This window comes from Monodelphis domestica, chromosome X, assembly GCF_027887165.1.
Source record: "Monodelphis domestica isolate mMonDom1 chromosome X, mMonDom1.pri, whole genome shotgun sequence".
NCBI classification, from domain to species: domain Eukaryota; kingdom Metazoa; phylum Chordata; class Mammalia; order Didelphimorphia; family Didelphidae; genus Monodelphis; species Monodelphis domestica.
The window spans coordinates 8442019-8462051 of NC_077235.1; the positions used below are offsets into that span (position 1 = coordinate 8442019).

At 40.1% G+C, this 20033-nt stretch overlaps 1 pseudogene; it reads right to left on the reverse strand.

Moving 5' to 3' along the window:
• Nucleotides 1-19155: 19155 nt before the first annotated feature.
• Nucleotides 19156-19609, reverse strand: LOC100015197 (ubiquitin-conjugating enzyme E2 L3-like; annotated as a pseudogene).
• Between the last annotated feature and the right edge of the window lie 424 nt (nucleotides 19610-20033).

Consider the following 20033-nt stretch of genomic DNA (forward strand, 5'->3'; position numbering starts at 1 on the left):
GGGCGGGCAAGACAGCCTCACGCTGGATCCTGCTATCCAAGTCTCAGTGAAAGTCACTGCCCTGGAGCTCGGGGAAGCCGCAGCCCATCCCCCCGCAGGCCAACGAAACAGCCTCACGGCCAGCTACTCTGAAGGCAACTTCCGGAAAGCAACCCGACCCAGAGAGCCTGGGGAGAGTGTGGCCTCCCGGTCCGACCCTTCCACTCCAGTTCCAGTGAGGCATACTCAATTTAACCCAGGGAAACCTCATAGAACCGACAATCTGCCCAGGACTAAAGCCTCTGAACACCAGACAGAGATAAGAAAAGCTAATCCTCCACATTCAGAGATGGCAAACTCCACAGAAGCACAGAAGCCCCAAAATACCAAGAAAAATAAGAAGAAAGGGGCGACTTTGGACACATTCTATGGAGCCAAAATACAAAATACAGAGGAGATAGAATATATACAAGAAAATGCTCCAAAATCTTCCAAAGGAAATGGAAACTCTCCACACACCCATGAAGAATTTGAATCAGAAATGACCAAAAAGATGGAAGCCTTCTGGGAGGAAAAGTTGGAAATAATGCAAAAGAAATTCACGCATCTACAAAACCGGTGTGATGAAACTGAAAAGGAAAACCAGGCTTTAAAGGCCAGAATCAGGCAGCTGGAAGACAACGATCGTGTAAAAGAGCAAGAATTAATAAAGCAAAGCCAAAATACCAAAAAATTAGAAGAGAACATAAAATATCTCACCAACAAGGTGACAGATCTGGAAAATAGAGGGAGAAGAGATAATTTAAGAATAATTGGACTCCCAGAAAAGCCAGAAATAAACACCAAACTGGACATGGTGATACAAGATATAATCAAAGAAAATTGCCCAGAGATTCTAGAACAAGGGGGCAATACAGCCACTGACAGAGCACACAGAACACCTTCTACACTAAACCCCCAAAAGACAACTCCCAGGAATGTAATTGCCAAATTCCAAACCTATCAAACAAAAGAAAAAATCCTACAGGAAGCCAGAAAAAGACAATTTAGATATAAAGGAATGCTAATCAGGGTCACACAAGACCTTGCAAGTTCCACTCTGAATGATTGTAAGGCATGGAACATGATCTTCAGAAAGGCAAGAGAGCTGGGTCTCCAACCAAGAATCAACTACCCAGCAAAACTGACTATATACTTCCAAGGGAAAGTATGGGCATTCAACAAAATAGAAGATTTCCAACTTTTTGCAAAGAAAAGATCAGAGCTCTGTGGAAAGTTTGATACGGAAAATCAAAGAGCAAGGAATACCTGAAAAGGTAAATATTAAGGAAAGGGGAAAAATGTTATCTTCTTCTTTTACTCAAACTCTCTTCTGTAAGGACTACATTTATATCAATCTATGTATACTAATATGTGGGGAAAATGTAATGTATAAATAGGGGGTAAAGAAAGACCAAATAGAATAATCTTTCTCACACAAAGATTCACATGGGAAGGGGAGGGGAAGAAAACTCCTATAAGAAGGAGAGGAAGAGAGGGGTTTTTTTTTTACTTAAACCTTAATCTCAGGGAAATAAACTCTGAGAGGGAAAAACATCCAGATCCATTGGGATCTTGAATTCTATCTTACCCAACAAGGGTAGGGAGAAGGGAAAACCAAGGGGGGGAGGGGGAGAGGGAGAACAAAGAGGGAGGGAAAGAGAGGGGGGAGGGGGAGGGAACAAAAAGGGAGGGACTAAAAAGGGAAACATCAAGGGAGGGGACAAGGGGGACTGATTCAAAGTAAATCACTGGACTAAAAGGTAGAGCTGAAGAAGAAAAGGTTAGAATTAGGGAAGTCTATCAAAATGCCAGGGAGTCCACAAATGACAATCATAACTTTGAACGTGAATGGGATGAACTCACCCATAAAACGTAGACGAATAGCAGAATGGATTAGAATCCAAAACCCTACCATATGTTGTCTTCAAGAAACACACATGAGGCGGGTTGACACCCACAAGGTCAGAATTAAAGGATGGAGTAAGACCTTCTGGGCCTCAACTGATAGAAAGAAGGCAGGAGTGGTAATCATGATATCTGATAAAGCCAATGCAAGAATAGACCTGATCAAAAGGGATCGGGAAGGTAATTATATTTTGTTAAAAGGGACTCTAGACAATAAGGAAATATCATTAATCAACATGTATGCATCAAATAATATAGCACCCAAATTTCTAATGGAGAAACTAGGCGAATTGAAGGAAGAAATAGACAATAAAACCATACTAGTGGGAGACTTAAACCAACCATTATCAAATTTAGAGAAATCAAATCAAAAAATAAATAAGAAAGAGGTAAAAGAAGTGAATGAAATCTTAGAAAAATTAGAATTAATAGACATATGGAGAAAAATAAATAGGGATAAAAAGGAATACACCTTCTTCTCAGCACCACATGGCACATTCACAAAGATTGACCATACATTAGGTCACAGAAACATGGCACACAAATGCAGAAAAGCAGAAATAATGAATGCAGCCTTCTCAGATCACAAGGCAATAAAAATAATGATTAGTAATGGTACATGGAAAACCAAATCTAAAACCAATTGGAAATTAAACAATATGATACTCCAAAACCGTTTAGTTAAAGAAGAAATCATAGAAACAATTAATAATTTCATCGAGGAAAATGACAATGGCGAGACATCCTTTCAAACCTTTTGGGATGCAGCCAAAGCGGTAATCAGAGGTAAATTCATATCCCTGAATGCTTATATTAACAAACAAGGGAGAGCAGAGATCAATCAATTGGAAATGCAAATGAAAAAAATCGAAAGTGATCAAATTAAAACCCCCCAGCAGAAAACCAAACTAGAAATCCTAAAAATTAAGGGAGAAATTAATAAAATCGAAAGTGATAGAACTATTGATTTAATAAATAAGACAAGAAGCTGGTACTTTGAAAAAACAAACAAAATAGACAAAGTACTGGTCAATCTAATTAAAAAAGGAAGGAAGAAAAGCAAATTCACAGCATTAAAGATGAAAAGGGGGACAGCACCTCCGATGAAGAAGAAATTAAGGCAATCATTAGAAATTACTTTGCCCAATTATATGGCAATAAATACACCAATTTAGGAGAAATGGATGAATATATACAAAAATACAAACTGACTAGACTAACAGAAGAGGAAATAGAATTCTTAAATAATCCCATATCAGAAATTGAAATCCAACAAGCCATCAAAGAACTTCCTAAGAAAAAATCCCCAGGGCCTGATGGATTCACCAGTGAATTCTATCAAACATTCAGAGAACAGTTAATCCCAATACTATACAAACTATTTGACATAATAAGCAAAGAGAGAATTCTACCAAACTCCTTTTACGACACAAACATGGTACTGATTCCAAAACCAGGCAGGTCAAAAACAGAGAAAGAAAACTATAGGCCAATCTCCCTAATGAATATAGATGCAAAAATCTTAAATAGGATACTAGCAAAAAGACTCCAGAAAGTGATCAGAAGGATCATTCACCATGATCAAGTAGGATTCATACCAGGGATGCAGGGCTGGTTCAACATTAGGAAAACCATCCACATAATTGACCACATCAACAAGCAAACTAGCAAGAACCACATGATTATCTCAATAGACGCAGAAAAAGCCTTTGATAAAATACAACACCCATTTCTATTAAAAACACTAGAAAGCATAGGAAAGAAGGGTCATTCCTAAAAATAATAAACAGTATATATCTAAAACCATCAGCTAATATCATCTGCAATGGGGATAAACTAGATGCATTCCCAATAAGATCAGGAGTGAAACAAGGATGCCCATTATCACCTCTACTATTTGACATTGTACTAGAAACACTAGCAGTAGCAATTAGAGAAGATAAAGGAATTGAAGGCATCAAAATAGGCAAGGAGGAGACCAAGTTATCACTCTTTGCGGATGACATGATGGTCTACTTAAAGAATCCTAGAGATTCAACCAAAAAGCTAATTGAAATAATCAACAACTTTAGCAAAGTTGCAGGATACAAAATAAACCCACATAAATCATCAGCTTTTCTATATATCTCCAACACAGCTCAGCAGCAAGAACTAGAAAGAGAAATCCCATTCAAAATCACCTTAGACAAAATAAAATACCTAGGAATCTACCTCCCAAGACAAACACAGGAACTATATGAACACAACTACAAAACACTCTCCACACAACTAAAACTAGACTTGAGCAAATGGAAAAACATTAACTACTCATGGATAGGACGAGCCAATATAATAAAAATGACCATCCTACCCAAACTTATTTATCTATTTAGTGCCATACCCATTGAACTACCAAAATACTTCTTCACTGATTTAGAAAAAAACCATAACAAAGTTCATTTGGAAGAACAAAAGATCAAGGATATCCTGGGAAATAATGAAAAAAAACACATATGATGGGGACCTTGCAGTCCCTGACCTTAAACTATATTACAAAGCAGCAGTCATCAAAACAATTTGGTATTGGCTAAGAAACAGAAAGGAAGATCAGTGGAATAGACTGGGGGAAAGTGACCTCAGCAAGACAGTATACGATAAACCCAAAGATCCCAGCTTTTGGGACAAAAATCCACTATTCGACAAAAACTGCTGGGAAAATTGGAGGACAGTGTGGGAGAGACTAGGAATAGATCAACACCTCACACCCTACACCAAGATAAATTCAAAATGGGTGAGTGACTTAAACATAAAGAAGGAAACCATAAGTAAATTGGGTAAACACAGAATAGTATACATGTCAGACCTTTGGGAGGGGAAAGGCTTTAAAACCAAGCAAGACATAGAAAGAATCACAAAATGTAAAATAAATAATTTTGACTACATCAAACTAAAAAGCTTTTGTACAAACAAAACCAATGTAACTAAAATCAGAAGGGAAACAACAAATTGGGAAAAAATCTTCATAGAAACCTCTGACAAAGGTTTAATTACTCATATTTATAAAGAGCTAAATCAATTGTACAAAAAATCAAGCCATTCTCCAATTGATAAATGGGCAAGGGACATGGATAGGCAATTCTCAGATAAAGAAATCAAAACTATTAACAAGCACATGAAGAAGTGTTCTAAATCTCTTATAATCAGAGAGATGCAAATTAAAACAACTCTGAGGTATCACCTCACACCTAGCAGATTGGCTAACATAACAGCAAAGGAAAGTAATGAATGCTGGAGGGGATGTGGCAAAGTAGGGACATTAATTCATTGCTGGTGGAGTTGTGAACTGATCCAACCATTCTGGAGGGTAATTTGGAACTATGCCCAAAGGGCGATAAAAGACTGTCTGCCTTTTGATCCAACCATAGTTACTGCTGGGTTTGTACCCCAAAGAGATAATAAGGAAAAAGACTTGTACAAGAATATTCATAGCTGCGCTCTTTGTGGTGGCCAAAAACTGGAAATGAGGGGATGTCCTTCAATTAGGGAATGGCGGAACACATTGTGGTATCTGTTGGTGATGGAATACTACCTTGCTAAAAGGAATAATAAAGTGGAGGAAATCCATGGAGTCTGGAACAACCTCCAGGAAGTGATGCAGTGAGAGGAGCAGAACCAGGAAAACATTGTATACACAGAGATTGATACACTGTGGTACAATCGAACGTAATGGACTTCTCCATTAGTGACAATACAATGTCCCTGAGCAATCTGCAGGGATCTAGGAGAAAAACACTATCCACAAGCAGAGGACAAATTGTGGGAGTAAAAACACTGAGGAAAAGCAACTGCTTGACTACAGGGGTTGAGGGAATATGACTGAAGAGAGACTCTAAATGAACACTCTAATGCAAATACCAACAACATGGAAATGGGTTCGAATCAAGAACACATGTGATACCCAGTGAAATCACGTGTCAGCTATGGGAGAGGTGGAGGGGGGGAGGAAAAGAAAATGATCTTTGTCTCCAGTGAATAATGTTTGGAAATGCTCAAATAAAAAAAAAAAATTAAATAAATAAATAAATAAATGAATGAATGAATGAATGAATAAATAAATAAATGAATGAATGGATGAATAAATAAATAAATAAATGAAAAAAAGAGAGAGATAAGCAGGGAAATAACACTGTGCTTAAAGACAATACAGATCATGAAATAATAACAGTAAAATAAACATAGAGAGAGATATACAGATATCTAGCTATACATACACACACATTCATACCACACCCCTCTAATTGCATAGGGCCCAAGTATTTAAAGGAAAAAAGAACCAAAATGGTCAAATATTTATATAGTAAGACAATTATAGCAGTTCACTTCAGTGTCTCTTTCAGAATATGGCAAAATCTAATATTTAAGGAAAATAGTTTACAACAAAATAGTGGAAGAGCTAGCTTTGGTATCCCCATAATGATTTATGAATGAAAAATTAAAATAATACTTATTTTCTATTATCTCAAGGTACCTTTATGAAAGAGATCATGTGCTGGTACTTAAAGAATTCATACATAAATATGGAAAAGCAAAAATATCAAATATACTTTTTGACATGATTTAATACAATTAAATTAGACATTTCACTAAGGTTTAAAAAATCATCTAGAATTATTTAGGGGGAAGATGCAAAGCAGTGTGTTCTATTTAAGAGAGAACAAGCCTCAGAATCAAAAATATCTTGATTCAAAGGCCTGCCTCTAAAAAGTACTATGTGACCTTATGCAAGTCAATTAACCATTCAGTGCCCTTAGCTGCAATGTACAATTATAGGCTTCAACCAAGACAGTACATGGATGATAATTTATCATAGGACCAAAGGAATTAAAATCAGTGCCAGCAACAAAATTTCTTATGTTTTAACTAAATACAAAAAAGCAGAAATTGCAATTATGTAGAAAATTTATCAGAGGATCTTATGATCCTATGATGTTGTAACAAATTCTCTTCTGGGGACTTCCTTAACTACAGTTCATACATTTTGCACATTGTCTCATTATTATTATTCTCTTCAATATCCCCAAGCAATTACATAACCAATGGAAAAAGGTCAAAAATAATGGATTGAGCACATAATTAAACAAATAGAAACCAACCAAATGATAATCCCTAAATATGTATCAAGGAAGAAATATTTAAATTCAAAGGAGAGATAACCAAATCTAAAAATAAAAAGACTACTGACCTAATGAAAAGAACAAGGATTTGATTGCATTTTAATACCAACAAAACTGATGAACCATTACTTGATTTGATGTTTTTAAGAGAAGAAAACTAAATTACCACATTAAAAATAAAATTGGAAATTTAAAATGAATGGAGAGAAAATAAAAGTAAAGTATCAGGAATTACTATACCCAATTATCTGTCGAAAAACTGAAAAATTAAATGAAATGCATGAATATTTATTTTTTTAAATGTATAACGGATTAATAAAATGGAGATAGAAAATGTATAGTGATATTAAGCAGTCTAATTTCAGAAAAGGATATTGAGCAAGCCACAATTAGATTTCTTGTCCAGAGGTCTTTATAAGCAAATTGTTTTAAATAAACAAGCTTTATGATATATGCATTTCTCTCAAAAATATTGCAGGAATGTGCCCCACCACACTCCTATGAAGAGGAGATAAAGCAAAGAAAAATAACCATAGAACAATACCAGTAATGTTTATAGATATCAATTATTTTTTCAAAATAATGATTGCTAGCATTTATACAGAACCTTAGGGTTGTAAAATGCTTTACAAATATTATCTCATTCAAACCTCACAACAACATTGTAAGGTAGGTGCTACTATTATCCCTATTTTATAGATGAAGAAATTAATGCAGACAGAGATTAAATGACTTGCCAGAATCACAGAGCTAATAATAAGTGTCTGAGGTGGCAGGCGAACTCTGGCTCTCCTCACTTCAGCCCAATACTCTAGTCACTGTGCTCGATCTCTAATTTTAGCAGAGAGGCTATATCAATAAATAGTGCAAATGATTCATTACAACCAAATTGAATTTATACTAGGAATGCAAAGATGATTCAACATTAGGGAAAATGTCAGTATAATTAACCATCTGAACAACAAAAATAATAAAAATTGCATTAATTGATGCAGAAAACAGGCTTTAACAAAATAAGACACGCATTGATATTAAAAGCCCTACATGCCACAAGAGAGAATGGGTTTTTCAAGCAATCAACAAGCATTTATTATGTGCCAGGCCCTGTGTAAGCACTTTCCCTAATATGATCAGAGGCACTTTGGAAAGCTTTTCAAATTCAGCCTTTGTTCATGTGGCCCTGGGACCTGGCTATCACTTTCCCACTTTTCACAGGGAATTTCTCTCCATTGTAAACCTTAAAATTTCTTAGACTTATGAATGTTGGAAATTTCCCCATTGGGAAATTTCATACTTGAAAAATTTCTTACTGATAGTAAGAACTCTATTGGAATGTGAAACTCCTTGGCATGGGAGGATCCTTCTCCTCCCTACTTAAGACTACTTTAGGACAGAAACCTTTTGCTAAACAATGGAAAGGTCTTTGACCTATGCTTAAGCATAGAACAGGAAGTTCTTTGAGTCATGATTGATTTTAGAATTGATACAATAGAGATACTTGGAATGACAGAACCAGGTCTTGGAACTTACAATCTCCACCCTACTCAGAGTAACAGGATTTAGGAAGGGCTGCAGCAAAGATCAAGATTTAATTATTTGAGAATATGACCTTCAACAGACATGTGCAAAGGAAACAGACCTCTGGGCAGTCCTAGGTTAAGCTAGAGCCACCATTGGCACAGGGGAGACATCGACAGTGATTGGTAGATGTGAAAACTGAGGGGAGGGGACTTAGATGGTTTCCTTAAAGATAGCGGGGTCTGAGGACAGGAGGAGGAGGTTTTGCTCTGAGAGGTTTTGCTCTGAAGGAGTATGAGAGGAGAGAGGTCCTGGAGGGAGAGCTCCTGGAGAGATCTGAGAGGAGGGCTTGCTCTGAAGGAGGCTGGAGGTGGAGGCCCCTGAGACTGTTTCTCCATTTTTGGTCACGTGAGTAATAGGGACTGATCTCTTTTCTTTGCCTCAGCTATCTAAGGGCTTGGGCCTTTGGCCCAGCCTAAGCAGAGGGGGTATTAAGCCCTATTCCCTTCTCTCCCCTTTCTCTCTCTCTCTCTCCCTCTCTCTCTCTATCTCTAATACCTTTCTTCCTCCTGTTTGTAATTAAAAACTCCATAAAAGGTTGACTGCTGACTTGAGTTTTCATTTAGGAATTACATAGCTGAATTCCTTGGTGACCTTAAATTAATATATATCAGTCTTTTAAAGTGATTTCCATATCACACCATCCTTTAAGCCACCACGTCCACGAAGCTTTCCTTCTATCGGCTGATAATGGAACTTTCCCCCCAAACCTTATAAAATGGTTTGTGCTGTATTCCTTTGATGTATTGTTCAGGAACAATTTTGTTTTACTATTATCTGTGTGTGGCCTGCAGCACTGAGACAGTCGCCCCTTCCTCCTACATCTGAGTAGCTAGAAGAACTAAATTACTAATGCCCGTTAAGACCATTGTAAGATGATGGGAAGAACCAGCTACTTGGGAAAGATTAAAGAAGGCAGAAAGGAGATGGGGCTATGAGGAAAGAGATGATAACTAGGAGAGAAGAGGATTGAGGAATTAGGGAGAGGGGAAATGTGTTTCCATAGTAAATGTCCTAAGAAACAGGATAGGTTCACTGGAAGCCTCTGATATCAATAAAATAACATGTCTGAAGATAAACATGTGTGTGTGTGTGTGTGTGTGTATCAATACTTCCTAGTTGTGTGATCCTGGACAAGACATTTCACCTTGCTTGCCTCAGTTTCCTTACCTGTCAAATGAGCTGGAAAAGGAAATGGCAAACTATCCCAGTATCTTTGCCAAGAAAGTCCCAAATGGGGTCACAAAGAGTTGGCCATGACTGAAACGACTGAGCAACATGTATATTTTAATGTAAATGCATATGTTTGTATATATGTATGTATGTATGTATGTATCTGTCTATCTCTCTGTAGCACCTGTTTCACAGGGTTGTAGAGAGGATCAAATGAGATCAATCATGTAGGTAAACCAGAAAGGTTACACAATTATCAGTTGTGTGAGCTATTAGCAACCCTAGAATAGAGAGTACTATGGGTGAGTCTCCTGAAATGTCTACCTCACTTAGAATTTTTCTTCCTTTCAGAGGCTGTTTAGTGGGCCGCATGGGGGTCTAATAATTCTTCAGCCCTCTGGCAGAGGGCTGGCAGCCTCCCTGAATAGTTGCTCAGTATGATCTAAAAGAATGACCCAAGTGAACTGACTTAGCTGAATGGGGTCGAGATACACCTCTTCCCCATTGTCTCTCCATAATGGCTGCATTCCTCTCCTGTGACGTTCCAAAGAGAACGGAAAATGAGAGTTTAGTTTCACTAGTAGTGACTTAAACTGGTTCTTGGTTTTTCCCATGAGGGCTACCTCTTTGATATTTGTCCCACAGAGTTCTCTCGAAGCCCTTTAATAGAAGGTATGAGGGAATAAATACATAGCCACATGCTTACACATAGATAGCATGCCATTAGTGGTAAGCCTGCTTTTAAAATGATTAATAGAAAATGGCTGATCAAACAATGAATCATTGATCTGGAAATAGAACACGTGTCAACAATTCCAAATCCAGGGTGGAACAATTGATCCAAATGTGAAATGGAGCAGCCAGCACCATCCTCCAGCAGGATGTTTTCATCTCCTAGCAGCCTCCATCCTTCCATCATCCCTCTCGCTAATACTTCAGCAGTATCTTGGAGTGTATTTCCTCCCTCTCCTGCTGGCCACACCCCAGCTGAGATCCACCCTCAACTGTGATTCTCCTCTGCCCCCCCCTCCAAGTTCAAAAACTCCTAGTTATGGCTCTGCTCATCAAGCAACATCCAGAGAATATTTACTAGGTATTCAGCATTTGATGACAATATCATCACCATGTTTTATGCATGGAATGAAATGTGTACCTATCCAAGACCTCAATGGAGCAATCTAAAAGCTTTCACTCCACAGCTAATAAGGAACAAGGATACCTACATCTCAGCAAGGTCAACAACAACTCTTTGGGGCTGTTTGGAGGGAGACGACAGGTTAAAACAGAACAGCAAGCAAATCTGCTGAAAAGTGAAGAAATTCACCTGCACCTTTGGGACTGATGATTGAACATTCTAGGAAATCGATTTTGTTTCTTTCTTCCTTTCAGTAAAAATTCCCTTTGTATTAATATGAACTGCATACTTGCAATGGAGAACCTTCGTTGCATTAAGGAGTGCCTTGTCTACACGTTGCCAGATTTCTGGTGATTGAGCCTAAAAGTGAGAAAATCTCAAGTTTACCTGGGCCCTTTCTGCCCTGAAAGAATTTCTGCCACCAAGAGGAGACAGGGAGGGGATTCATATATTCCACAGCCCCTGTGGGTTAATACCAAGGTAAAAAATTCGACAGCGGAGTATGAGAGTCAAAATGAGCTGCCAGGACCAGCACATGGCAAAATTGGGAAGTCTTTTCAGTCTCCCCTTTTTTGTGTCTATGAATTCCATATCTGTTAAGTGATGGACTATCAGGAGAAGAAACATAACAATGGACATGGACAAAGTGGAGCTGGAGGGAAGGGATGTGCAACCAGAAGACTACAGAGAGAGAGAGGTAGAGGTCATACCGAGACAAGCAAGCCAGTGACAGAAGGGGCCTAGAAAACAGAGGAGAAGGAAAGAAGCCTAGAAGTGAATTCAGTTCAGCAGGAATGATATGGAAGGCTGGGAACTTCTGGCAAGCTAAATGATTCAGGAGACCACGTCAGGAAGGCTTCACAACATGGCCTAGAGAACTCAATGGAGGATTTCACAGGGGAACTATGAGAGAATGACTGTAATTTAAAATATAGTTAGAAGAATGGAAGCAAAAAAAATTCAGATACTTGAATCGGACAAGGACATAACAGAGAAAGAGAACCACAAATCAATATCTGCAATGACTCTCATGTGTAAGGGAAGGAGCATGGAGATCCAGAATCAAGGCCATAAGGCCTTGTTGTTGTTGTTTGCTATGCCATTTTTCAGTTGTGCTCCACTCTATATCATCCTAATTGGGATTTTCTAGGCAAAGACACTAGAATAGTTTGCCATTTCTTACTCCAGCTCATTTTACAAATGAAGAAACTGAGGCAAACAGAATGAAACGACTTTCCCAAGGTCACAAAGCTAGTAAGTATCTGAGGCCAGATTTAAACTCACAAAGATGAGTCTCCCTGACTCCAAGCCTGGCACTCTATCCACTGTGCCACAAAAGCAGATTTTGGTAACTGTTATATACCTGCAATTTATCTGACTACATATAGATTTGTCACCAGATGGCTAACAATGCCATTAGGAAATAGTTCATTTGGTTTTATTTGCATCCAAAATCATTGTTCATTTGAAGTCTCCATGTGAGTATCTTTCCAGCTCCCTGGAAAGAAGGGTTTCTAAGGAGAACTATGAAGCAGAAGTTGCCTCTTCTTTCTTTTCTTTCTTTCTTTCCCCTTTCGCTTAAGCTCTTAGTTGGTTGCAGTGAAAGTGATGAGTTCACAAGCCTCTCCTTATCTGGACTCCCTCTCTGGGGTTTTCTCTGAACCATGGCATTTCAAGGAAGTGGGAAAAGGAAGGAAAATGAACAAAAATGCCTAGTTCGGAGAATTTAAGGAAATCCCTTGACACAATTGGACTGTGATATAAAATCCAGTATTACAATGTACACTGGAATTAGAGCAGTGGTTTCAAACTCAAAAAGAAATGGATCATGGAGCCGGATATTAACTCTGAAAACCACAAAATGGGTTCTGTTGTATTGTTATTTATTTTGTTAAATATTTTCCAATTATATTTGAATATGGTTCCTACCTTACATGGGACCTTCCCACCCAAGAGAAGGCCAGGGATCTCTGACCTGAGACCCATCACTGAAATATGTACATGTTCCCCAGCTTTCCATGTAAGAGACACTGCTTTGTAGCTCAAAGCCATTTCTGCCTCCACCGTATTCTCAAAGATATCCCCTTCTCTCTGTTCCTGTAGCTCCCACATTAGTTGAATGTCTCATCACTTCTCTCCTAGATTATTGCACCAGCCTCCTAAGTAATGTCTGCTTCAATGATTGCCCCTCTCTATCCCATTCTGGTGTCAAAATCTGGAAAGTCAGAAGCACAGCCTGGAAGGACTTAGCTAGCACCTCTTAACATCTAACGTAAAGGTCATGATTTCATCCTCTTACCTCTTAGTAGGCAACTGCCCAAGGGCTCGGGATTTGTGGGTTTGGATTGTTCCCAAGTCATTTCCATTATGCTTCTTGTTAATAAGCTGTAGAGTCATATTGTTCTTCCATATACTAACCATCTCTGACCCAGCTGTGGACTGAAAAGGGATGGAGGGGCTTCCAGTTATGAAATTTACCCGGTTCCTCTCCTCCCTGCTGTGAGATGTGCAGAAAGCAGTGCCAAACAGAAGAAAGGGGTTTTCCCAACACAGTCCCAAGTATGCACCCCAATTGTCTTGCACGCACGAATTGATTTATGGAATGATGCTGAGTGCTTGGCTTCACTGGGGCAAGTAAGTTAGGTTAGAGTAGACCACAGATGATGAATACCTATAATTGGAAATAATCAACAAAGGGAAGACATTAGAATTAAGGATGATTAGGACAGACTTACTGTGGCAGGTGAGAGTCTAACTGGGATCTGAAGGAAACTAGGGAAGCCAGGAGGTGGCGTTGAGGAGAGAAAGCATTTCTGGCATGGGGACAACTAAGAGAAATGCCCAGAGAGGGATATGGAGGGCCATGTTCAAGGAATAGCAAGGAAGTCTGTGTTACTGGATTAAAGGATACAGAAAGCAGAGGAAGTTTCAGTAAGATGACTGGAAAGGTGGTAGAGGGTGAGAAACAGGCTATGAAGTGCGTTGAATGCCAAACAAAGGATTGTAGGTTTGATCCTAGAGGTGCTAGGGAGCCACTGGAGTAAACTGAGAAGGGAGAGTGACATGATCAGACCTAAACTTTAGGAAGATGACTTGGATGGGGGTGGAAACTTATAGCAGAACTAGCAGTCAATATAGTACATAGCTATTTGCATGTTGTCTCCTGAATTAGGCTGTAACTTCCCTGAGAGAAGGAACTGTCTTTTGCCTCTCTTTGTATTCCCAGACCTTAACACAGTGCCTGGCCTATGTTTATTAACTGACTGACTAAACAGTGGGTATTTTAAGGATGTGAGAGACCGACGCTAGACCCTGGAACCAAAGGCCCCTTTCCCCTTTCCCTGATTAGCTCCCCTTCTCCTTCACCTGCTGGAACTCCAGAACAAAGCGGCTGTTCCACTCCATAGGGCACTGTTACTTTCCATGCTATGACCCGACAGGTCCATGATGGATTAATGTTCTGATCCTATACTGTCTGTACCACGTTAGGAACTATACAATCATGGGAACCATCTACTTCCCACCCTGAAAAGCCAATGAGACAAGTCCCAGATTACCTAATATGAGAACAACACCCTACAAAAGATTGCCCCCTTCTCCACTGAGGTGGAGACCCCTAGCCATCTGCAGGTTGCAGGTTCCCCCTCTGCTCTCCTTTCCTCTCCCCTCTTTCCCATAATAAAGCTTTGCTATATTACTCAATCTCTCTGTCCCATTTGCCTCAGGTCGGACCCCCTCTCATCCAGGTCTGACAACAGACATGTTTATAGGTAGTAGAGAATCAGCCAGTAGACAAGGAGTAACTGAAGATTAGTAAGAATATAGAGAATATAGAAGAGACAATCTGATGATGGAGAAAATTGGATAGAATGGGATCACTTATACATCTAGAAGGATTTGTCCTAACAAGGCCAATGGCCACTTCTTCATTAGAGACAAGAGGTAAAGGAGGAGATAGCAACAGAAGGCATCTGAGTATTAGAATTGAGGAACAGAGGAGAAAAGGGAGTGATGGTGGGACAGGTAGAGCCAAGAAATAACAATGTGAAGCAAGGAACACTCTAATACCCCTACCATGATTAAAGAGTTAGAGGGTATGAATGACAGTTCAACCAGCCATGGAAAAGGCAAATGGTTAAACTGTGTCATCAGGAGGGAGCTAGATCTCAGTGAATGCAAGAAGGTGTTATTTGAAAAGAAGTTGGATGGAGCAAGAAAGGAAAATATTTTAGATGAAATCCAATGGCTGTCTCTAAGAGCATAGTGAAAGGGAATGGGTAGTTTCAGGGTGGGAGGTTAGGGACCTTGGGATGAGAGGGATGGGAATAAGGAAGTGGTCAAGAGCAGTGTTTGAATAATGGCAACCAAAGGCTCAGACTCACTGGCATAGGATGGGTAGGATGGTATGGGAAGCATGTTAATCATTAAGGAATGGATTCAGGTAAGTGATAAATATCCACAGGAATTCATTCCTTGGCAGAGTGTCCTGGGCTGTCAGTAAAGCACTGTGCATAGGGGGAGGAGAGGCAGGCCCTGAAGAGCTATAGAGTACAGGCAGAACAGATTCGTTGACCCTGAATATGGCTGAAGGGGGTACTCTGGAAAGACTCTAGTCTTCAAGTTGGGTCAACCTTTAGTTCAGTAGGCTTCAAATTTGGACCCCAGTTCCTCTTTTTCCAGGAAGGGACTGCCTTTGATGTCCCTCTTCTCTTTCTCCCACTGCCACTACCCTGGTCATTGGCTTAATCAACACTTCATGTCAGCTCCACTCAATACAACAGTATGTCTGGCTCCACTAAGCACACTGCCTTCCAGATACCAAATTCTGCAACTCATAAAAAGGTCTTTGCTTGCTCATGGTAGAATTTTTCTTGGAAAACAAACTAGCAGTATGAAGCAAAGTTACAGAAACAATCATATCCTTTGATCTCATCAGTCCATTCTTAGGTATCTATTCTGAAAGCATTATCAAAAACAAACAATAAAGAGTTATCTGAGCCAAGTTTTTCTGAGCCATGATCTGTAATCTTAAAAAATGGAAGCAATTTAAATGTTCAATGGTAGGAAATGGTAAAACAAATTGTGCTATTCCATCATAAATAAAAAAAAATTCCATTGTAATGTAATGTCGTAATACAATGAAGGCCAAAAAGTGAGGGATAAAAAGAAATCTGGAAAGGCTTTTCTGAAAAAAAAAATACAAAAGGAAAAAAGTAGAACCAGAACAAAACAGTATGTACCATCCATGACCTAAGTAAGCACTGAGTACATTGATCATGCATTCTCTGTGATGACTAACAGTTATATACTTGGCATACATCATCTCATTGGAGCCTCCCAACAACTAGTATCATCCTCTCTATAGAAATGAAGAAATCCAAGATTCGGTTCAGAAAGGTTAATGACTTGTCCACAGTCACTCAGCCAACGTGTCAGAAATGAGATTCAAATCTAGGTGTTTCCTCTCTCCTGCTCCAGTGCTCTAACCAATTTGCCATGCTGGGTGTCACATGGAGGGCTAAATCCTTACTTAACATACCAAGTACCCATTGTATATATGTCTAGCTTCTCCCACAGTAGTATGAGAATGAAAGCTAAAACACCCATCAAAAGTCTTTTCCCCAAGGAAAGAATAAAAGCCACTCATAAAACAGAGCTTGAAAAGTTGAGTGGAAGATCAATGTTGTCTAAAAGATGCTCAGACGCTGGAGTAAGAAATCATCACTATTCGTTCTCATGGCCCCCACCTGTCACCATCCATGAAGCCCTGGAGAAGGCAGCCCTTTGATTCCATTCGCTAGCTGCCAAACTGTCAACACCTTGGGACAAGACAACCCTCTTTAGCTTCCTGCAAGGCTGAGTTCCTTGGCCACCTTCTGCTGTATGCCTCTCCTGAGCCCCCTAGTTGTTAGAACTTGCTCACTTCTCAAATAATTACTCTTGCTTCTCAGATTACACATTCTATTCCCTCAGGGAGATGTGACACTGCACCAGGGACCAGCAGAATAGGAACTTAATGTTTGTTGGAGTGGACTGAACTGCATGACCTCCAGGAGCTAGGCCTTCTGGGGATGCATGGCCAACACCCTTCACATCAGAGAAATGCAGAAAGAAAGCCAGCTGGCTACCCATGAACCCTGAACTCAGACAAGTTCCTAAGGAAAGACCACTGGATGTGGAGCATAGCTCTGACACTTTGGGAGAGCCTCTCAGAGCATCTGCTTCCTGATCTAGAGGAGAGGGTTTGAAAAGCTGACCTCCAACTCTGATTGGATGAGCCTACAAAACAGCCCTGAGTCTGCCCTTGTTTAGGAATCAGAAAGTTACAGCTTGACTGTGCCATGGAAAAAGCATGTCCAGTGGGATGGAGTCAGTGATGCTTTGATGTCAACTTCCAGTCTATGGAGAAGCCAGAGAATGACAAAACCGGTTCCTCTTTTGTTCCAGTTATATTCAATGAGGAGTCTTCCATTTGACTTAAACTAGGTCAGTTCAAAGTCTGAGCATTTAATTTCTTCTTCTCCGGCAATTAACATAACTTATTAATAAGGCTTGTATTTGAAAAGGGTTTTAACAAAATGTCAACTGCATCCCTATTCCATCAAGATAAGGGCTATATTTAGCTGGTTCTAATTAAAAATAGCTCAAATGCTGCTTGGTAAGAGGAAGAAGAATGTGTTCGATCCATGATGCCTTTCAAGAAACTCTGACATTTTTGTTCCTTTGGTGTAATGAATGGCTTGGATAAATAAGGCTTCATTTTGTCTGCAATGTACCAAGTATCTAGAATGGGTTATTGAACCTTGTGGATGTGGCAGGTTAGCTGGCCTCACGTGCAGGAAATGTTAGCCACACAGAAGGCTCCTGGTCACTTGCGTTGTTATTTACTGGTGCCCTTCCCCAATAATACAATTGCTTTTGGCTTGCTCTGCTCTGCTCGTGAGGCACAACCGAGACTCCTGAAATGAATAGGGAGCTGTACATCAGTCAGTTTGATGTATGACCACTGCCACTGGCCCAAATCCATACGGTAAACAGATAAAGGTCTCAGTCAATCAGACTGATGAGGGAAGGGATGTCTAGCCCACTCCTTTCTGCCTTCCAGGGCTACTGGGAGAGAAATGCTTTGTAAACTTTAGTGCACTCTAGACAGAGGACAGGCCTGAGAAAAGCCGAGGAGACTGTAGCTTCATCTTGAGGCCCATGAACAGGACTCAGGAAAACTTCAACCTCCCTTTCCCAATTTCTACCCTCAAGTTTCTGCTTGTTCAGAAGAGAAGGGTCTTGCTGATAACAAAAAAGGTCTTTGTCCCTTCCACTGAGGTATACCTGAAAGGGGGCCCCAGGGAGATCTCCCAAGGCAGAACAAAGCAGGGGTATTCCTTAGCTAGCTGTGCAGCAGAAATGGGATTTCTCAAATCCAGAGAAGACAGGTCCTGGAAATAACCCTAATACTACTGGGAAATTGGCACTCCTGCCCTGCTTCACACCTACGTAGTGTTCTTCCCACCCCACCTCCACTCAGAGGAAGGGAGTGGGGGAAATCTCAGCTGATCCAGAAACAGAAAAATGTCCTTTTTTCTGATTAGTACATTGATGATCCTATTGGGTAGGTAGTTTGGCAATTGGGAAACATATGGGATTTCTCTGAAACTGAATGAAAGGGATACAGCTAGGACCCACTTCTCATCCACTGAAGCACAGATACTATTGTTCAGTATTCAGGACAGTTCTGCATTTAAGGAATCCCATCAATAATAATAATAACAACAATAATACTGTTCAACAGTTCTTAAAACTTCCCAGTTAGTTACCAGAAAGAATCAAGGGGATTCTTGACCTTTTTTTGTCTTGGATCCTGTTGGCAGCCTGGTAGAAACTGTCAACCTCTTCTCCTAATATTGATATGATTATTTAAATAATTTTAGGTAATTATATCACAATAGGAGCATAGAACTCATTATCTTCCCTCCCTCACCTTCCCTATTACTTTTTTTTAGAACAACTTAAATTTTTAATCTGTTCTTTACAGTTTTACCTAGCCCATTTTTGATGAAGAAAACTGTAAAAAGTTAGTAACTGCCACAAGTTAACACCAGGAGGTGGCACCTGTCAATTTCCCCAAAACGTCCTGGTTGCAGGGTGTTGGAAATGCACTGCTCCCACTGGTTGGAATCAATCACAGAAGATTTAGTCCACGGGTCACTTTTCCCCATATGTTTTTGTAAACTCTTCAGTGTTCTTACAGAATTTTTAGTATTCTTCGGCTAGCTCAGCCCAAACGGGGTGCTCAGGCTGGGGGTCATTCAGCAGTGCTATGAGGGACTAGATGACTTGGCCAGTTTTGGTTGCTGGTTTCCAGTTTTCAGCACTGATTACTGGCAGACAAACCTGCCCCTTTTCATCCATATTCGGGTGGTAAATCTTTGTTTTAAATATAATCTTGGGTGGTTTGAATGGATACTCTGATTGGAACAGTGATTTCAATTCTGAAGGCTCCCTTGTCATATGGAGGGTTGTTAGGAATGATGAGTCCTTGCCAAGTCAATAAATTAGTTTCACCAACCTGGATGTTATGGAAGTTTTTCATCCCACACTCGTGGATTTCTTCCAGCTCCTTCAAGAGCCTCCTTCTGGCTGCCATCTTGGGTCTGGTGCTGCTGCTGTCCAACAATGCATTGCAGCTGCTGGCTGACCTGAGCCCCTGCACTTCCTGCAGCTCACACATGCGCCAGAGAGTTGAGGGGGCGGGGCTGAGCCAGGAACAGTTGGGGGAGAGGGAGAGAAGGAGAGGGGGTTCAAGGAGAGAGGAAAGAAGGGAACACCCTATCTGTTACTGCTGAAGGCCACACCATCCTTTCAGTCCCTCAAGCTTACAATCAAGATGTCATCTTAGACTATCCGCTATCCCACCACCTCCTTGCCCTATTTCCAGTCTGTTGCCAAGGCCTATGGATTTTACCTCTACAGCATCTCCCAAATACAGCCCCTTCCCTCCTCTGCCACTACCCCAGGCCCTTATCACCTAAAATGTGGACTATTACAGTACCTGTCAAAGGGTCCACCTG